Source organism: Electrophorus electricus, chromosome 13, assembly GCF_041902795.1.
Source record: "Electrophorus electricus isolate QZ-2024a chromosome 13, ASM4190279v1, whole genome shotgun sequence".
Lineage (NCBI taxonomy): Eukaryota > Metazoa > Chordata > Actinopteri > Gymnotiformes > Gymnotidae > Electrophorus > Electrophorus electricus.
In genome coordinates this window covers 20,866,185-20,886,979 of record NC_137509.1, presented here as the reverse complement: position 1 = coordinate 20,886,979, position 20,795 = coordinate 20,866,185, and the positions used below count along the sequence as shown (strand labels likewise).

Below are 20,795 nucleotides of genomic sequence, written 5' to 3'. Positions count from 1 at the left end.
AAGTAAATTAAAGTGATGCAAGAGAAGCTTACAGCATCTCGTAGTCCAAGGTGCTAACAGATAGATTTTTGAGGAATCACTGCACTTCACATTCAGGCATGTGAGTTGGAGAGTAAATGAAAGTGATGCAAAAAAAACTTACAGCATCTGCTATTCCCAGGTGCTAACAGATAGTTTGAGTTAATTATTCACTGCACTTCAAATTTGAACATGATAGCTTGAACATAAATTAAAGGGATGCAATACAATCTTACAGCACCTGCTATTCCCTGGTACTAAAATATTTCTATTTAATCTGTACACTTCACATACAAGCTTGTCAGTTGCAGATTAAAGTAAAGTGATGCAACAAAAACTTACAGCATTTGCTATTCCCAGGTGCTAACAGATAGTTTTTTTAATTAATCACTGCACTTCACATCCTAGCATGTCATCTTGAAAGTAAATTAAAGTGATGCAAGAGAAGCTTACAGCATCTCGTAGTCCAAGGTGCTAACAGATAGATTTTTGAGGAATCACTGCACTTCACATTCAGGCATGTGAGTTGGAGAGTAAATGAAAGTCATGCAAAAAAAACTTACAGCATCTGCTATTCCCAGGTGCTAACAGATAGTTTTTTTTATTAATCACTGCACTTCACATTTGAGCATGTCAGCTTGAAAGTAAATTAAAGTGATGCAAGAAAAGCTTACAGCACCTGGTATTCCTAGGTAGGGTCCCACCTCAGTACTATTCAGGCCCCAACTTGCTTAGCTTCCAAGGTCAGATGAGATTGGGCGTTCTCAAGCTGGTGTGGCCGTAAGACTTAAACACTTACTCAAATTGCCTAATCATAGCAAATATGATCAAAGACCAATCTGACAATTTTTTTTATTAATCCCTGCAATTGACATTCTAGAATGTTATCTTGAATGTAATTAAATGATGCAATAAAAGCTTACAATACGGAGCTGGTATACGGAGGCACTAATTATTCACTGCACTTCAAATTTGAACATGATAGCTTGAACATAAATTAAAGGGATGCAAACAATCTTACAGCACCTGCTATTCCCTGGTACTAAAATATTTCTATTTAATCTGTACACTTCACATACAAGCTTGTCAGTTGCAGATTAAAGTAAAGTGATGCAACAAAAACTTACAGCATCTGCTATTCCCAGGTGCTAACAGATAGTTTTTTTAATTAATCACTGCATTTCACATCCTAGCATGTCATCTTGACAGTAAATTAAAGTGATGCAAGAGAAGCTTACAGCATCTCGTAGTCCAATGTGCTAACAGATAGTTTTTTTTATTAATCACTGCACTTCACATTTGAGCATGTCAGCTTGAAAGTAAATTAAAGTGATGCAAGAAAAGCTTACAGCACCTGGTATTCCTAGGTAAGGTCCCACCTCAGTAGTATCCAGGCCCAAACTTGCTTAGCTTCCAAGGTCAGATGAGATTGGGCGTGCTCAAACTGGTGTGGCCGTAAGCCTCAAACACTTACTCAAATTGCCTAATCATAGCAAATATGATCAAAGACCAATCTGACAATTTTTTTTATTAATCCCTGTACTTGACATTCTAGAATGTTATCTTGAATGTAAATTAAATGATGCAATAAAAGCTTACAACATCTGGTATACGGAGGCACTAACAGACAGTTTTTTGATGAATCACTGCACTTCACATTCAGGCATGTGAGTTGGAGAGTAAATGAAAGTGATGCAAAAAAAACTTACAGCATCTGCTATTCCCAGGTGCTAACAGATAGTTTTTTATATTAATCACTGCACTTCACATTTGAGCATGTCAGCTTGAAAGTAAATTAAAGTGATGCAAGAAAAGCTTACAGCACCTGGTATTCCTAGGTAGGGTCCCACCTCAGTACTATCCAGGCTCAAACTTGCTTAGCTTCCAAGATCAGATGAGATTGGGCGTTCTGAAGCTGGTGTGGCCGTAAGCCTTAAACGCTTACTCAAATTGCCTAATCATAGCAAATATGATCAAAGACCAATCTGACAATTTTTTTTATTAATCCCTGCACTTGACGTTCTAGAATGTTATCTTGAATGTAAATTAAATGATGCAATAAAAGCTTACAACATCTTGTATACGGAGGCACTAACAGACAGTTTTTTGATGAATCACTGCACTTCACATTCAGGCATGTGAGTTGGAGAGTAAATGAAAGTGATGCAAAAAAAACTTACAAAATCTGCTATTCCCAGGTGCTAACAGATAGTTTGAGTTAATTATTCACTGCACTTCAAATTTGAACATGATAGCTTGAAAATAAATTAAAGGGATGAAAACAATCTTACAGCACCTGCTATTCCCTGGTACTAAAATATTTCTATTTAATCTGTACACTTCACATACAAGCTTGTCAGTTGCAGATTAAAGTAAAGTGATGCAACAAAAACTTACAGCATCTGCTATTCCCAGGTGCTAACAGATAGTTTTTTTAATTAATCACTGCACTTCACATCCTAGCATGTCATCTTGAAAGTAAATTAAAGTGATGCAAGAGAAGCTTACAGCATCTCGTAGTCCAAGGTGCTAACAGATAGATTTTTGAGGAATCACTGCACTTCACATTCAGGCATGTGAGTTGGAGAGTAAATGAAAGTGATGCAAAAAAAACTTACAGCATCTGCTATTCCCAGGTGCTAACAGATAGTTTGAGTTAATTATTCACTGCACTTCAAATTTGAACATGATAGCTTGAACATAAATTAAAGGGATGCAATACAATCTTACAGCACCTGCTATTCCCAGGTGCTAACAGATAGTTTTTTTTATTAATCACTGCACTTCACATTTGAGCATGTCAGCTTGAAAGTAAATTAAAGTGATGCAAGAGAAGCTTACAGCATCTCGTAGTCCAAGGTGCTAACAGATAGATTTTTGAGGAATCACTGCACTTCACATTCAGGCATGTGAGTTGGAGAGTAAATGAAAGTGATGCAAAAAAAACTTACAGCATCTGCTATTCCCAGGTGCTAACAGATAGTTTGAGTTAATTATTCACTGCACTTCAAATTTGAACATGATAGCTTGAACATAAATTAAAGGGATGCAATACAATCTTACAGCACCTGCTATTCCCTGGTACTAAAATATTTCTATTTAATCTGTACACTTCACATACAAGCTTGTCAGTTGCAGATTAAAGTAAAGTGATGCAACAAAAACTTACAGCATTTGCTATTCCCAGGTGCTAACAGATAGTTTTTTTAATTAATCACTGCACTTCACATCCTAGCATGTCATCTTGAAAGTAAATTAAAGTGATGCAAGAGAAGCTTACAGCATCTCGTAGTCCAAGGTGCTAACAGATAGATTTTTGAGGAATCACTGCACTTCACATTCAGGCATGTGAGTTGGAGAGTAAATGAAAGTCATGCAAAAAAAACTTACAGCATCTGCTATTCCCAGGTGCTAACAGATAGTTTTTTTTATTAATCACTGCACTTCACATTTGAGCATGTCAGCTTGAAAGTAAATTAAAGTGATGCAAGAAAAGCTTACAGCACCTGGTATTCCTAGGTAGGGTCCCACCTCAGTACTATTCAGGCCCCAACTTGCTTAGCTTCCAAGGTCAGATGAGATTGGGCGTTCTCAAGCTGGTGTGGCCGTAAGACTTAAACACTTACTCAAATTGCCTAATCATAGCAAATATGATCAAAGACCAATCTGACAATTTTTTTTATTAATCCCTGCAATTGACATTCTAGAATGTTATCTTGAATGTAATTAAATGATGCAATAAAAGCTTACAATACGGAGCTGGTATACGGAGGCACTAATTATTCACTGCACTTCAAATTTGAACATGATAGCTTGAACATAAATTAAAGGGATGCAAACAATCTTACAGCACCTGCTATTCCCTGGTACTAAAATATTTCTATTTAATCTGTACACTTCACATACAAGCTTGTCAGTTGCAGATTAAAGTAAAGTGATGCAACAAAAACTTACAGCATCTGCTATTCCCAGGTGCTAACAGATAGTTTTTTTAATTAATCACTGCATTTCACATCCTAGCATGTCATCTTGACAGTAAATTAAAGTGATGCAAGAGAAGCTTACAGCATCTCGTAGTCCAATGTGCTAACAGATAGTTTTTTTTATTAATCACTGCACTTCACATTTGAGCATGTCAGCTTGAAAGTAAATTAAAGTGATGCAAGAAAAGCTTACAGCACCTGGTATTCCTAGGTAAGGTCCCACCTCAGTAGTATCCAGGCCCAAACTTGCTTAGCTTCCAAGGTCAGATGAGATTGGGCGTGCTCAAACTGGTGTGGCCGTAAGCCTCAAACACTTACTCAAATTGCCTAATCATAGCAAATATGATCAAAGACCAATCTGACAATTTTTTTTATTAATCCCTGTACTTGACATTCTAGAATGTTATCTTGAATGTAAATTAAATGATGCAATAAAAGCTTACAACATCTGGTATACGGAGGCACTAACAGACAGTTTTTTGATGAATCACTGCACTTCACATTCAGGCATGTGAGTTGGAGAGTAAATGAAAGTGATGCAAAAAAAACTTACAGCATCTGCTATTCCCAGGTGCTAACAGATAGTTTTTTATATTAATCACTGCACTTCATATTTGAGCATGTCAGCTTGAAAGTAAATTAAAGTGATGCAAGAAAAGCTTACAGCACCTGGTATTCCTAGGTAGGGTCCCACCTCAGTACTATCCAGGCTCAAACTTGCTTAGCTTCCAAGATCAGATGAGATTGGGCGTTCTGAAGCTGGTGTGGCCGTAAGCCTTAAACGCTTACTCAAATTGCCTAATCATAGCAAATATGATCAAAGACCAATCTGACAATTTTTTTTATTAATCCCTGCACTTGACGTTCTAGAATGTTATCTTGAATGTAAATTAAATGATGCAATAAAAGCTTACAACATCTTGTATACGGAGGCACTAACAGACAGTTTTTTGATGAATCACTGCACTTCACATTCAGGCATGTGAGTTGGAGAGTAAATGAAAGTGATGCAAAAAAAACTTACAAAATCTGCTATTCCCAGGTGCTAACAGATAGTTTGAGTTAATTATTCACTGCACTTCAAATTTGAACATGATAGCTTGAAAATAAATTAAAGGGATGAAAACAATCTTACAGCACCTGCTATTCCCTGGTACTAAAATATTTCTATTTAATCTGTACACTTCACATACAAGCTTGTCAGTTGCAGATTAAAGTAAAGTGATGCAACAAAAACTTACAGCATCTGCTATTCCCAGGTGCTAACAGATAGTTTTTTTAATTAATCACTGCACTTCACATCCTAGCATGTCATCTTGAAAGTAAATTAAAGTGATGCAAGAGAAGCTTACAGCATCTCGTAGTCCAAGGTGCTAACAGATAGATTTTTGAGGAATCACTGCACTTCACATTCAGGCATGTGAGTTGGAGAGTAAATGAAAGTGATGCAAAAAAAACTTACAGCATCTGCTATTCCCAGGTGCTAACAGATAGTTTGAGTTAATTATTCACTGCACTTCAAATTTGAACATGATAGCTTGAACATAAATTAAAGGGATGCAATACAATCTTACAGCACCTGCTATTCCCAGGTGCTAACAGATAGTTTTTTTTATTAATCACTGCACTTCACATTTGAGCATGTCAGCTTGAAAGTAAATTAAAGTGATGCAAGAGAAGCTTACAGCATCTCGTAGTCCAAGGTGCTAACAGATAGATTTTTGAGGAATCACTGCACTTCACATTCAGGCATGTGAGTTGGAGAGTAAATGAAAGTGATGCAAAAAAAACTTACAGCATCTGCTATTCCCAGGTGCTAACAGATAGTTTGAGTTAATTATTCACTGCACTTCAAATTTGAACATGATAGCTTGAACATAAATTAAAGGGATGCAATACAATCTTACAGCACCTGCTATTCCCTGGTACTAAAATATTTCTATTTAATCTGTACACTTCACATACAAGCTTGTCAGTTGCAGATTAAAGTAAAGTGATGCAACAAAAACTTACAGCATTTGCTATTCCCAGGTGCTAACAGATAGTTTTTTTAATTAATCACTGCACTTCACATCCTAGCATGTCATCTTGAAAGTAAATTAAAGTGATGCAAGAGAAGCTTACAGCATCTCGTAGTCCAAGGTGCTAACAGATAGATTTTTGAGGAATCACTGCACTTCACATTCAGGCATGTGAGTTGGAGAGTAAATGAAAGTGATGCAAAAAAAACTTACAGCATCTGCTATTCCCAGGTGCTAACAGATAGTTTTTTTTATTAATCACTGCACTTCACATTTGAGCATGTCAGCTTGAAAGTAAATTAAAGTGATGCAAGAAAAGCTTACAGCACCTGGTATTCCTAGGTAGGGTCCCACCTCAGTACTATTCAGGCCCAAACTTGCTTAGCTTCCAAGGTCAGATGAGATTGGGCGTTCTCAAGCTGGTGTGGCCGTAAGCCTTAAACACTTACTCAAATTGCCTAATCATAGCAAATATGATCAAAGACCAATCTGACAATTTTTTTTATTAATCCCTGCACTTGACATTCTAGAATGTTATCTTGAATGTAATTAAATGATCCAATAAAAGCTTACAATACGGAGCTGGTATACTGAGGCACTAATTATTCACTGCACTTCAAATTTGAACATGATAGATTGAACATAAATTAAAGGGATGCAAACAATCTTACAGCACCTGCTATTCCCTGGTACTAAAATATTTCTATTTAATCTGTACACTTCACATACAAGCTTGTCAGTTGTAGATTAAAGTAAAGTGATGCAACAAAAACTTACAGCATCTGCTATTCCCAGGTGCTAACAGATAGTTTTTTTTAATTAATCACTGCACTTCACATCCTAGCATGTCATCTTGAAAGTAAATTAAAGTGATGCAAGAGAAGCTTACAGCATCTCGTAGTCCAAGGTGCTAACAGATAGATTTTTGAGGAATCACTGCACTTCACATTCAGGCATGTGAGTTGGAGAGTAAATGAAAGTGATGCAAAAAAAACTTACAGCATCTGCTATTCCCAGGTGCTAACAGATAGTTTGAGTTAATTATTCACTGCACTTCAAATTTGAACATGATAGCTTGAACATAAATTAAAGGGATGCAATACAATCTTACAGCACCTGGTATTCCTAGGTAGGGTCCCACCTCAGTACTATTCAGGCCCAAACTTGCTTAGCTTCCAAGGTCAGATGAGATTGGGCGTTCTTAAGCTGGTGTGGCCGTAAGCCTTAAACACTTACTCAAATTGCCTAATCATAGCAAATATGATCAAAGACCAATCTGACAATTTTTTTTATTAATCCCTGCACTTGACATTCTAGAATGTTATCTTGAATGTAATTAAATGATGCAATAAAAGCTTACAATACGGAGCTGGTATACGGAGGCACTAATTATTCACTGCACTTCAAATTTGAACATGATAGCTTGAACATAAATTAAAGGGATGCAAACAATCTTACAGCACCTGCTATTCCCTGGTACTAAAATATTTCTATTTAATCTGTACACTTCACATACAAGCTTGTCAGTTGCAGATTAAAGTAAAGTGATGCAACAAAAACTTACAGCATCTGCTATTCCCAGGTGCTAACAGATAGTTTTTTTAATTAATCACTGCATTTCACATCCTAGCATGTCATCTTGACAGTAAATTAAAGTGATGCAAGAGAAGCTTACAGCATCTCGTAGTCCAATGTGCTAACATATAGTTTTTTGATGAATCACTGCACTTCACATTCAGGCATGTGAGTTGGAGAGTAAATGAAAGTGATGCAAAAAAAACTTACAGCATCTGCTATTCCCAGGTGCTAACAGATAGTTTGAGTTAATTATTCATTGCACTTCAAATTTGAACATGATAGCTTGAACATAAATTAAAGGGATGCAATACAATCTTACAGCACCTGCTATTCCCTGGTACTAAAATATTTCTATTTAATCTGTACACTTCACATACAAGCTTGTCAGTTGCAGATTAAAGTAAAGTGATGCAACAAAAACTTACAGCATCTGCTATTCCCAGGTGCTAACAGATAGTTTTTTTAATTAATCACTGCATTTCACATCCTAGCATGTCATCTTGACAGTAAATTAAAGTGATGCAAGAGAAGCTTACAGCATCTCGTAGTCCAATGTGCTAACATATAGTTTTTTGATGAATCACTGCACTTCACATTCAGGCATGTGAGTTGGAGAGTAAATGAAAGTGATGCAAAAAAAACTTACAGCATCTGCTATTCCCAGGTGCTAACAGATAGTTTTTTTTATTAATCACTGCACTTCACATTTGAGCATGTCAGCTTGAAAGTAAATTAAAGTGATGCAAGAAAAGCTTACAGCACCTGGTATTCCTAGGTAGGGTCCCACCTCAGTACTATTCAGGCCCAAACTTGCTTAGCTTCCAAGGTCAGATGAGATTGGGCGTTCTCAAGCTGGTGTGGCCGTAAGCCTTAAACACTTACTCAAATTGCCTAATCATAGCAAATATGATCAAAGACCAATCTGACAATTTTTTTTATTAATCCCTGCACTTGACATTCTAGAATGTTATCTTGAATGTAATTAAATGATGCAATAAAAGCTTACAATACGGAGCTGGTATACGGAGGCACTAATTATTCACTGCACTTCAAATTTGAACATGATAGCTTGAACATAAATTAAAGGGATGCAAACAATCTTACAGCACCTGCTATTCCCTGGTACTAAAATATTTCTATTTAATCTGTACACTTCACATACAAGCTTGTCAGTTGCAGATTAAAGTAAAGTGATGCAACAAAAACTTACAGCATTTGCTATTCCCAGGTGCTAACAGATAGTTTTTTTAATTAATCACTGCACTTCACATCCTAGCATGTCATCTTGAAAGTAAATTAAAGTGATGCAAGAGAAGCTTACAGCATCTCGTAGTCCAAGGTGCTAACAGATAGATTTTTGAGGAATCACTGCACTTCACATTCAGGCATGTGAGTTGGAGAGTAAATGAAAGTGATGCAAAAAAAACTTACAGCATCTGCTATTCCCAGGTGCTAACAGATAGTTTGAGTTAATTATTCACTGCACTTCAAATTTGAACATGATAGCTTGAAAATAAATTAAAGGGATGCAAACAATCTTACAGCACCTGCTATTCCCTGGTACTAAAATATTTCTATTTAATCTGTACACTTCACATACAAGCTTGTCAGTTGCAGATTAAAGTAAAGTGATGCAACAAAAACTTACAGCATCTGCTATTCCCAGGTGCTAACAGATAGTTTTTTTAATTAATCACTGCACTTCACATCCTAGCATGTCATCTTGAAAGTAAATTAAAGTGATGCAAGAGAAGCTTACAGCATCTCGTAGTCCAAGGTGCTAACAGATAGATTTTTGAGGAATCACTGCACTTCACATTCAGGCATGTGAGTTGGAGAGTAAATGAAAGTGATGCAAAAAAAACTTACAGCATCTGCTATTCCCAGGTGCTAACAGATAGTTTTTTTTATTAATCACTGCACTTCACATTTGAGCATGTCAGCTTGAAAGTAAATTAAAGTGATGCAAGAAAAGCTTACAGCACCTGGTATTCCTAGGTAGGGTCCCACCTCAGTACTATTCAGGCCCAAACTTGCTTAGCTTCCAAGGTCAGATGAGATTGGGCGTTCTCAAGCTGGTGTGGCCGTAAGCCTTAAACACTTACTCAAATTGCCTAATCATAGCAAATATGATCAAAGACCAATCTGACAATTTTTTTTATTAATCCCTGCACTTGACATTCTAGAATGTTATCTTGAATGTAATTAAATGATGCAATAAAAGCTTACAATACGGAGCTGGTATACTGAGGCACTAATTATTCACTGCACTTCAAATTTGAACATGATAGCTTGAACATAAATTAAAGGGATGCAAACAATCTTACAGCACCTGCTATTCCCTGGTACTAAAATATTTCTATTTAATCTGTACACTTCACATACAAGCTTGTCAGTTGCAGATTAAAGTAAAGTGATGCAACAAAAACTTACAGCATTTGCTATTCCCAGGTGCTAACAGATAGTTTTTATAATTAATCACTGCACTTCACATCCTAGCATGTCATCTTGAAAGTAAATTAAAGTGATGCAAGAGAAGCTTACAGCATCTCGTAGTCCAAGGTACTAACAGATAGATTTTTGAGGAATCACTGCACTTCACATTCAGGCATGTGAGTTGGAGAGTAAATGAAAGTGATGCAAAAAAAACTTACAGCATCTGCTATTCCCAGGTGCTAACAGATAGTTTGAGTTAATTATTCACTGCACTTCAAATTTGAACATGATAGCTTGAACATAAATTAAAGGGATGCAATACAATCTTACAGCACCTGCTATTCCCTGGTACTAAAATATTTCTATTTAATCTGTACACTTCACATACAAGCTTGTCAGTTGCAGATTAAAGTAAAGTGATGCAACAAAAACTTACAGCATTTGCTATTCCCAGGTGCTAACAGATAGTTTTTTTAATTAATCACTGCACTTCACATCCTAGCATGTCATCTTGAAAGTAAATTAAAGTGATGCAAGAGAAGCTTACAGCATCTCGTAGTCCAAGGTGCTAACAGATAGATTTTTGAGGAATCACTGCACTTCACATTCAGGCATGTGAGTTGGAGAGTAAATGAAAGTGATGCAAAAAAAACTTACAGCATCTGCTATTCCCAGGTGCTAACAGATAGTTTTTTTTATTAATCACTGCACTTCACATTTGAGCATGTCAGCTTGAAAGTAAATTAAAGTGATGCAAGAAAAGCTTACAGCACCTGGTATTCCTAGGTAGGGTCCCACCTCAGTACTATTCAGGCCCAAACTTGCTTAGCTTCCAAGGTCAGATGAGATTGGGCGTTCTCAAGCTGGTGTGGCCATAAGCCTTAAACACTTACTCAAATTGCCTAATCATAGCAAATATGATCAAAGACCAATCTGACAATTTTTTTTATTAATCCCTGCAATTGACATTCTAGAATGTTATCTTGAATGTAATTAAATGATGCAATAAAAGCTTACAATACGGAGCTGGTATACGGAGGCACTAATTATTCACTGCACTTCAAATTTGAACATGATAGCTTGAACATAAATTAAAGGGATCCAAACAATCTTACAGCACCTGCTATTCCCTGGTACTAAAATATTTCTATTTAATCTGTACACTTCACATACAAGCTTGTCAGTTGCAGATTAAAGTAAAGTGATGCAACAAAAACTTACAGCATCTGCTATTCCCAGGTGCTAACAGATAGTTTTTTTAATTAATCACTGCATTTCACATCCCAGCATGTCATCTTGACAGTAAATTAAAGTGATGCAAGAGAAGCTTACAGCATCTCGTAGTCCAATGTGCTAACATATAGTTTTTTGATGAATCACTACACTTCACATTCAGGCATGTGAGTTGGAGAGTAAATGAAAGTGATGCAAAAAAAACTTACAGCATCTGCTATTCCCAGGTGCTAACAGATAGTTTGAGTTAATTATTCACTGCACTTCAAATTTGAACATGATAGCTTGAACATAAATTAAAGGGATGCAATACAATCTTACAGCACCTGCTATTCCCTGGTACTAAAATATTTCTATTTAATCTGTACACTTCACATACAAGCTTGTCAGTTGCAGATTAAAGTAAAGTGATGCAACAAAAACTTACAGCATTTGCTATTCCCAGGTGCTAACAGATAGTTTTTTTAATTAATCACTGCACTTCACATCCTAGCATGTCATCTTGAAAGTAAATTAAAGTGATGCAAGAGAAGCTTACAGCATCTCGTAGTCCAAGGTGCTAACAGATAGATTTTTGAGGAATCACTGCACTTCACATTCAGGCATGTGAGTTGGAGAGTAAATGAAAGTCATGCAAAAAAAACTTACAGCATCTGCTATTCCCAGGTGCTAACAGATAGTTTTTTTTATTAATCACTGCACTTCACATTTGAGCATGTCAGCTTGAAAGTAAATTAAAGTGATGCAAGAAAAGCTTACAGCACCTGGTATTCCTAGGTAGGGTCCCACCTCAGTACTATTCAGGCCCAAACTTGCTTAGCTTCCAAGGTCAGATGAGATTGGGCGTTCTCAAGCTGGTGTGGCCGTAAGACTTAAACACTTACTCAAATTGCCTAATCATAGCAAATATGATCAAAGACCAATCTGACAATTTTTTTTATTAATCCCTGCAATTGACATTCTAGAATGTTATCTTGAATGTAATTAAATGATGCAATAAAAGCTTACAATACGGAGCTGGTATACGGAGGCACTAATTATTCACTGCACTTCAAATTTGAACATGATAGCTTGAACATAAATTAAAGGGATGCAAACAATCTTACAGCACCTGCTATTCCCTGGTACTAAAATATTTCTATTTAATCTGTACACTTCACATACAAGCTTGTCAGTTGCAGATTAAAGTAAAGTGATGCAACAAAAACTTACAGCATCTGCTATTCCCAGGTGCTAACAGATAGTTTTTTTAATTAATCACTGCATTTCACATCCTAGCATGTCATCTTGACAGTAAATTAAAGTGATGCAAGAGAAGCTTACAGCATCTCGTAGTCCAATGTGCTAACAGATAGTTTTTTTTATTAATCACTGCACTTCACATTTGAGCATGTCAGCTTGAAAGTAAATTAAAGTGATGCAAGAAAAGCTTACAGCACCTGGTATTCCTAGGTAAGGTCCCACCTCAGTAGTATCCAGGCCCAAACTTGCTTAGCTTCCAAGGTCAGATGAGATTGGGCGTGCTCAAACTGGTGTGGCCGTAAGCCTCAAACACTTACTCAAATTGCCTAATCATAGCAAATATGATCAAAGACCAATCTGACAATTTTTTTTATTAATCCCTGTACTTGACATTCTAGAATGTTATCTTGAATGTAAATTAAATGATGCAATAAAAGCTTACAACATCTGGTATACGGAGGCACTAACAGACAGTTTTTTGATGAATCACTGCACTTCACATTCAGGCATGTGAGTTGGAGAGTAAATGAAAGTGATGCAAAAAAAACTTACAGCATCTGCTATTCCCAGGTGCTAACAGATAGTTTTTTATATTAATCACTGCACTTCACATTTGAGCATGTCAGCTTGAAAGTAAATTAAAGTGATGCAAGAAAAGCTTACAGCACCTGGTATTCCTAGGTAGGGTCCCACCTCAGTACTATCCAGGCTCAAACTTGCTTAGCTTCCAAGATCAGATGAGATTGGGCGTTCTCAAGCTGGTGTGGCCGTAAGCCTTAAACGCTTACTCAAATTGCCTAATCATAGCAAATATGATCAAAGACCAATCTGACAATTTTTTTTATTAATCCCTGCACTTGACGTTCTAGAATGTTATCTTGAATGTAAATTAAATGATGCAATAAAAGCTTACAACATCTTGTATACGGAGGCACTAACAGACAGTTTTTTGATGAATCACTGCACTTCACATTCAGGCATGTGAGTTGGAGAGTAAATGAAAGTGATGCAAAAAAAACTTACAAAATCTGCTATTCCCAGGTGCTAACAGATAGTTTGAGTTAATTATTCACTGCACTTCAAATTTGAACATGATAGCTTGAAAATAAATTAAAGGGATGCAAACAATCTTACAGCACCTGCTATTCCCTGGTACTAAAATATTTCTATTTAATCTGTACACTTCACATACAAGCTTGTCAGTTGCAGATTAAAGTAAAGTGATGCAACAAAAACTTACAGCATCTGCTATTCCCAGGTGCTAACAGATAGTTTTTTTAATTAATCACTGCACTTCACATCCTAGCATGTCATCTTGAAAGTAAATTAAAGTGATGCAAGAGAAGCTTACAGCATCTCGTAGTCCAAGGTGCTAACAGATAGATTTTTGAGGAATCACTGCACTTCACATTCAGGCATGTGAGTTGGAGAGTAAATGAAAGTGATGCAAAAAAAACTTACAGCATCTGCTATTCCCAGGTGCTAACAGATAGTTTTTTTTATTAATCACTGCACTTCACATTTGAGCATGTCAGCTTGAAAGTAAATTAAAGTGATGCAAGGAAAGCTTACAGCACCTGGTATTCCTAGGTAGGGTCCCACCTCAGTACTATTCAGGCCCAAACTTGCTTAGCTTCCAAGGTCAGATGAGATTGGGCGTTCTCAAGCTGGTGTGGCCGTAAGCCTTAAACACTTACTCAAATTCCCTAATCATAGCAAATATGATCAAAGACCAATCTGACAATTTTTTTTATTAATCCCTGCACTTGACATTCTAGAATGTTATCTTGAATGTAATTAAATGATGCAATAAAAGCTTACAATACGGAGCTGGTATACGGAGGCACTAATTATTCACTGCACTTCAAATTTGAACATGATAGCTTGAACATAAATTAAAGGGATGCAAACAATCTTACAGCACCTGCTATTCCCTGGTACTAAAATATTTCTATTTAATCTGTACACTTCACATACAAGCTTGTCAGTTGCAGATTAAAGTAAAGTGATGCAACAAAAACTTACAGCATCTGCTATTCCCAGGTGCTAACAGATAGTTTTTTTAATTAATCACTGCACTTCACATCCTAGCATGTCATCTTGAAAGTAAATTAAAGTGATGCAAGAGAAGCTTACAGCATCTCGTAGTCCAAGGTGCTAACAGATAGATTTTTGAGGAATCACTGCACTTCACATTCAGGCATGTGAGTTGGAGAGTAAATGAAAGTGATGCAAAAAAAACTTACAGCATCTGCTATTCCCAGGTGCTAACAGATAGTTTTTTTTATTAATCACTGCACTTCACATTTGAGCATGTCAGCTTGAAAGTAAATTAAAGTGATGCAAGAAAAGCTTACAGCACCTGGTATTCCTAGGTAGGGTCCCACCTCAGTACTATTCAGGCCCAAACTTGCTTAGCTTCCAAGGTCAGATGAGATTGGGCGTTCTCAAGCTGGTGTGGCCGTAAGCCTTAAACACTTACTCAAATTGCCTAATCATAGCAAATATGATCAAAGACCAATCTGACAATTTTTTTTATTAATCCCTGCACTTGACATTCTAGAATGTTATCTTGAATGTAATTAAATGATGCAATAAAAGCTTACAATACGGAGCTGGTATACTGAGGCACTAATTATTCACTGCACTTCAAATTTGAACATGATAGCTTGAACATAAATTAAAGGGATGCAAACAATCTTACAGCACCTGCTATTCCCTGGTACTAAAATATTTCTATTTAATCTGTACACTTCACATACAAGCTTGTCAGTTGCAGATTAAAGTAAAGTGATGCAACAAAAACTTACAGCATTTGCTATTCCCAGGTGCTAACAGATAGTTTTTATAATTAATCACTGCACTTCACATCCTAGCATGTCATCTTGAAAGTAAATTAAAGTGATGCAAGAGAAGCTTACAGCATCTCGTAGTCCAAGGTACTAACAGATAGATTTTTGAGGAATCACTGCACTTCACATTCAGGCATGTGAGTTGGAGAGTAAATGAAAGTGATGCAAAAAAAACTTACAGCATCTGCTATTCCCAGGTGCTAACAGATAGTTTGAGTTAATTATTCACTGCACTTCAAATTTGAACATGATAGCTTGAACATAAATTAAAGGGATGCAATACAATCTTACAGCACCTGCTATTCCCAGGTGCTAACAGATAGTTTTTTTTATTAATCACTGCACTTCACATTTGAGCATGTCAGCTTGAAAGTAAATTAAAGTGATGCAAGAGAAGCTTACAGCATCTCGTAGTCCAAGGTGCTAACAGATAGATTTTTGAGGAATCACTGCACTTCACATTCAGGCATGTGAGTTGGAGAGTAAATGAAAGTGATGCAAAAAAAACTTACAGCATCTGCTATTCCCAGGTGCTAACAGATAGTTTGAGTTAATTATTCACTGCACTTCAAATTTGAACATGATAGCTTGAACATAAATTAAAGGGATGCAATACAATCTTACAGCACCTGCTATTCCCTGGTACTAAAATATTTCTATTTAATCTGTACACTTCACATACAAGCTTGTCAGTTGCAGATTAAAGTAAAGTGATGCAACAAAAACTTACAGCATTTGCTATTCCCAGGTGCTAACAGATAGTTTTTTTAATTAATCACTGCACTTCACATCCTAGCATGTCATCTTGAAAGTAAATTAAAGTGATGCAAGAGAAGCTTACAGCATCTCGTAGTCCAAGGTGCTAACAGATAGATTTTTGAGGAATCACTGCACTTCACATTCAGGCATGTGAGTTGGAGAGTAAATGAAAGTGATGCAAAAAAAACTTACAGCATCTGCTATTCCCAGGTGCTAACAGATAGTTTTTTTTATTAATCACTGCACTTCACATTTGAGCATGTCAGCTTGAAAGTAAATTAAAGTGATGCAAGAAAAGCTTACAGCACCTGGTATTCCTAGGTAGGGTCCCACCTCAGTACTATTCACGCCCAAACTTGCTTAGCTTCCAAGGTCAGATGAGATTGGGCGTTCTCAAGCTGGTGTGGCCGTAAGCGTTAAACACTTACTCAAATTGCCTAATCATAGCAAATATGATCAAAGACCAATCTGACAATTTTTTTTATTAATCCCTGCACTTGACATTCTAGAATGTTATCTTGAATGTAATTAAATGATCCAATAAAAGCTTACAATACGGAGCTGGTATACTGAGGCACTAATTATTCACTGCACTTCAAATTTGAACATGATAGATTGAACATAAATTAAAGGGATGCAAACAATCTTACAGCACCTGCTATTCCCTGGTACTAAAATATTTCTATTTAATCTGTACACTTCACATACAAGCTTGTCAGTTGTAGATTAAAGTAAAGTGATGCAACAAAAACTTACAGCATCTGCTATTCCCAGGTGCTAACAGATAGTTTTTTTTAATTAATCACTGCACTTCACATCCTAGCATGTCATCTTGAAAGTAAATTAAAGTGATGCAAGAGAAGCTTACAGCATCTCGTAGTCCAAGGTGCTAACAGATAGATTTTTGAGGAATCACTGCACTTCACATTCAGGCATGTGAGTTGGAGAGTAAATGAAAGTGATGCAAAAAAAACTTACAGCATCTGCTATTCCCAGGTGCTAACAGATAGTTTGAGTTAATTATTCACTGCACTTCAAATTTGAACATGATAGCTTGAACATAAATTAAAGGGATGCAATACAATCTTACAGCACCTGGTATTCCTAGGTAGGGTCCCACCTCAGTACTATTCAGGCCCAAACTTGCTTAGCTTCCAAGGTCAGATGAGATTGGGCGTTCTTAAGCTGGTGTGGCCGTAAGCCTTAAACACTTACTCAAATTGCCTAATCATAGCAAATATGATCAAAGACCAATCTGACAATTTTTTTTATTAATCCCTGCACTTGACATTCTAGAATGTTATCTTGAATGTAATTAAATGATGCAATAAAAGCTTACAATACGGAGCTGGTATACGGAGGCACTAATTATTCACTGCACTTCAAATTTGAACATGATAGCTTGAACATAAATTAAAGGGATGCAAACAATCTTACAGCACCTGCTATTCCCTGGTACTAAAATATTTCTATTTAATCTGTACACTTCACATACAAGCTTGTCAGTTGCAGATTAAAGTAAAGTGATGCAACAAAAACTTACAGCATCTGCTATTCCCAGGTGCTAACAGATAGTTTTTTTAATTAATCACTGCATTTCACATCCTAGCATGTCATCTTGACAGTAAATTAAAGTGATGCAAGAGAAGCTTACAGCATCTCGTAGTCCAATGTGCTAACATATAGTTTTTTGATGAATCACTGCACTTCACATTCAGGCATGTGAGTTGGAGAGTAAATGAAAGTGATGCAAAAAAAACTTACAGCATCTGCTATTCCCAGGTGCTAACAGATAGTTTGAGTTAATTATTCATTGCACTTCAAATTTGAACATGATAGCTTGAACATAAATTAAAGGGATGCAATACAATCTTACAGCACCTGCTATTCCCTGGTACTAAAATATTTCTATTTAATCTGTACACTTCACATACAAGCTTGTCAGTTGCAGATTAAAGTAAAGTGATGCAACAAAAACTTACAGCATCTGCTATTCCCAGGTGCTAACAGATAGTTTTTTTAATTAATCACTGCATTTCACATCCTAGCATGTCATCTTGACAGTAAATTAAAGTGATGCAAGAGAAGCTTACAGCATCTCGTAGTCCAATGTGCTAACATATAGTTTTTTGATGAATCACTGCACTTCACATTCAGGCATGTGAGTTGGAGAGTAAATGAAAGTGATGCAAAAAAAACTTACAGCATCTGCTATTCCCAGGTGCTAACAGATAGTTTGAGTTAATTATTCACTGCACTTCAAATTTGAACATGATAGCTTGAACATAAATTAAAGGGATGCAATACAATCTTACAGCACCTGCTATTCCCTGGTACTAAAATATTTCTATTTAATCTGTACACTTCACATACAAGCTTGTCAGTTGCAGATTAAAGTAAAGTGATGCAACAAAAACTTACAGCATTTGCTATTCCCAGGTGCTAACAGATAGTTTTTTTAATTAATCACTGCACTTCACATCCTAGCATGTCATCTTGAAAGTAAATTAAAGTGATGCAAGAGAAGCTTACAGCATCTCGTAGTCCAAGGTGCTAACAGATAGATTTTTGAGGAATCACTGCACTTCACATTCAGGCATGTGAGTTGGAGAGTAAATGAAAGTGATGCAAAAAAAACTTACAGCATCTGCTATTCCCAGGTGCTAACAGATAGTTTTTTTTATTAATCACTGCACTTCACATTTGAGCATGTCAGCTTGAAAGTAAATTAAAGTGATGCAAGAAAAGCTTACAGCACCTGGTATTCCTAGGTAGGGTCCCACCTCAGTACTATTCAGGCCCAAACTTGCTTAGCTTCCAAGGTCAGATGAGATTGGGCGTTCTCAAGCTGGTGTGGCCGTAAGCCTTAAACACTTACTCAAATTGCCTAATCATAGCAAATATGATCAAAGACCAATCTGACAATTTTTTTTATTAATCCCTGCACTTGACATTCTAGAATGTTATCTTGAATGTAATTAAATGATGCAATAAAAGCTTACAATACGGAGCTGGTATACTGAGGCACTAATTATTCACTGCACTTCAAATTTGAACATGATAGATTGAACATAAATTAAAGGGATGCAAACAATCTTACAGCACCTGCTATTCCCTGGTACTAAAATATTTCTATTTAATCTGTACACTTCACATACAAGCTTGTCAGTTGCAGATTAAAGTAAAGTGATGCAACAAAAACTTACAGCATCTGCTATTCCCAGGTGCTAACAGATAGTTTTTTTAATTAATCACTGCATTTCACATCCTAGCATGTCATCTTGACAGTAAATTAAAGTGATGCAAGAGAAGCTTACAGCATCTCGTAGTCCAATGTGCTAACATATAGTTTTTTGATGAATCACTGCACTTCACATTCAGGCATGTGAGTTGGAGAGTAAATGAAAGTGATGCAAAAAAAACTTACAGCATCTGCTATTCCCAGGTGCTAACAGATAGTTTGAGTTAATTATTCACTGCACTTCAAATTTGAACATGATAGCTTGAACATAAATTAAAGGGATGCAATACAATCTTACAGCACCTGCTATTCCCTGGTACTAAAATATTTCTATTTAATCTGTACACTTCACATACAAGCTTGTCAGTTGCAGATTAAAGTAAAGTGATGCAACAAAAACTTACAGCATTTGCTATTCCCAGGTGCTAACAGATAGTTTTTTTAATTAATCACTGCACTTCACATCCTAGCATGTCATCTTGAAAGTAAATTAAAGTGATGCAAGAGAAGCTTACAGCATCTCGTAGTCCAAGGTGCTAACAGATAGATTTTTGAGGAATCACTGCACTTCACATTCAGGCATGTGAGTTGGAGAGTAAATGAAAGTGATGCAAAAAAAACTTACAGCATCTGCTATTCCCAGGTGCTAACAGATAGTTTTTTTTATTAATCACTGCACTTCACATTTGAGCATGTCAGCTTGAAAGTAAATTAAAGTGATGCAAGAAAAGCTTACAGCACCTGGTATTCCTAGGTAGGGTCCCACCTCAGTACTATTCAGGCCCAAACTTGCTTAGCTTCCAAGGTCAGATGAGATTGGGCGTTCTCAAGCTGGTGTGGCCGTAAGCCTTAAACACTTACTCAAATTGCCTAATCATAGCAAATATGATCAAAGACCAATCTGACAATTTTTTTTATTAATCCCTGCACTTGACATTCTAGAATGTTATCTTGAATGTAATTAAATGATGCAATAAAAGCTTACAATACGGAGCTGGTATACTGAGGCACTAATTATTCACTGCACTTCAAATTTGAACATGATAGATTGAACATAAATTAAAGGGATGCAAACAATCTTACAGCACCTGCTATTCCCTGGTACTAAAATATTTCTATTTAATCTGTACACTTCACATACAAGCTTGTCAGTTGCAGATTAAAGTAAAGTGATGCAACAAAAACTTACAGCATCTGCTATTCCCAGGTGCTAACAGATAGTTTTTTTAATTAATCACTGCATTTCACATCCTAGCATGTCATCTTGACAGTAAATTAAAGTGATGCAAGAGAAGCTTACAGCATCTCGTAGTCCAATGTGCTAACATATAGTTTTTTGATGAATCACTGCACTTCACATTCAGGCATGTGAGTTGGAGAGTAAATGAAAGTGATGCAAAAAAAACTTACAGCATCTGCTATTCCCAGGTGC

The 20,795-nt window shown here is 36.4% G+C and overlaps 20 pseudogenes; all 20 read right to left on the bottom strand.

Annotated features, from left to right (window-relative positions):
* Window positions 1–685: 685 nt before the first annotated feature.
* LOC145648995 (5S ribosomal RNA) lies at window positions 686–804 on the bottom strand (annotated as a pseudogene).
* Window positions 805–1,360: 556 nt separating this feature from the next.
* LOC145650686 (5S ribosomal RNA) lies at window positions 1,361–1,479 on the bottom strand (annotated as a pseudogene).
* A 352-nt stretch (window positions 1,480–1,831) lies between these two features.
* LOC145649891 (5S ribosomal RNA) lies at window positions 1,832–1,950 on the bottom strand (annotated as a pseudogene).
* A 1,562-nt stretch (window positions 1,951–3,512) lies between these two features.
* On the bottom strand, window positions 3,513–3,631 carry LOC145648994 (5S ribosomal RNA; annotated as a pseudogene).
* A 556-nt stretch (window positions 3,632–4,187) lies between these two features.
* On the bottom strand, window positions 4,188–4,306 carry LOC145650685 (5S ribosomal RNA; annotated as a pseudogene).
* A 352-nt stretch (window positions 4,307–4,658) lies between these two features.
* LOC145649890 (5S ribosomal RNA) lies at window positions 4,659–4,777 on the bottom strand (annotated as a pseudogene).
* Window positions 4,778–6,339: 1,562 nt separating this feature from the next.
* LOC145646685 (5S ribosomal RNA) lies at window positions 6,340–6,458 on the bottom strand (annotated as a pseudogene).
* Window positions 6,459–7,126: 668 nt separating this feature from the next.
* Window positions 7,127–7,245, bottom strand: LOC145650087 (5S ribosomal RNA; annotated as a pseudogene).
* A 1,105-nt stretch (window positions 7,246–8,350) lies between these two features.
* Window positions 8,351–8,469, bottom strand: LOC145646684 (5S ribosomal RNA; annotated as a pseudogene).
* A 1,104-nt stretch (window positions 8,470–9,573) lies between these two features.
* LOC145646683 (5S ribosomal RNA) lies at window positions 9,574–9,692 on the bottom strand (annotated as a pseudogene).
* Window positions 9,693–10,797: 1,105 nt separating this feature from the next.
* Window positions 10,798–10,916, bottom strand: LOC145647503 (5S ribosomal RNA; annotated as a pseudogene).
* Window positions 10,917–12,021: 1,105 nt separating this feature from the next.
* On the bottom strand, window positions 12,022–12,140 carry LOC145648143 (5S ribosomal RNA; annotated as a pseudogene).
* Window positions 12,141–12,696: 556 nt separating this feature from the next.
* On the bottom strand, window positions 12,697–12,815 carry LOC145650684 (5S ribosomal RNA; annotated as a pseudogene).
* Window positions 12,816–13,167: 352 nt separating this feature from the next.
* On the bottom strand, window positions 13,168–13,286 carry LOC145648267 (5S ribosomal RNA; annotated as a pseudogene).
* A 790-nt stretch (window positions 13,287–14,076) lies between these two features.
* LOC145646682 (5S ribosomal RNA) lies at window positions 14,077–14,195 on the bottom strand (annotated as a pseudogene).
* A 666-nt stretch (window positions 14,196–14,861) lies between these two features.
* Window positions 14,862–14,980, bottom strand: LOC145646681 (5S ribosomal RNA; annotated as a pseudogene).
* Window positions 14,981–16,418: 1,438 nt separating this feature from the next.
* LOC145649514 (5S ribosomal RNA) lies at window positions 16,419–16,537 on the bottom strand (annotated as a pseudogene).
* A 668-nt stretch (window positions 16,538–17,205) lies between these two features.
* Window positions 17,206–17,324, bottom strand: LOC145650085 (5S ribosomal RNA; annotated as a pseudogene).
* Window positions 17,325–18,868: 1,544 nt separating this feature from the next.
* Window positions 18,869–18,987, bottom strand: LOC145646680 (5S ribosomal RNA; annotated as a pseudogene).
* Window positions 18,988–20,092: 1,105 nt separating this feature from the next.
* LOC145646679 (5S ribosomal RNA) lies at window positions 20,093–20,211 on the bottom strand (annotated as a pseudogene).
* Between the last annotated feature and the right edge of the window lie 584 nt (window positions 20,212–20,795).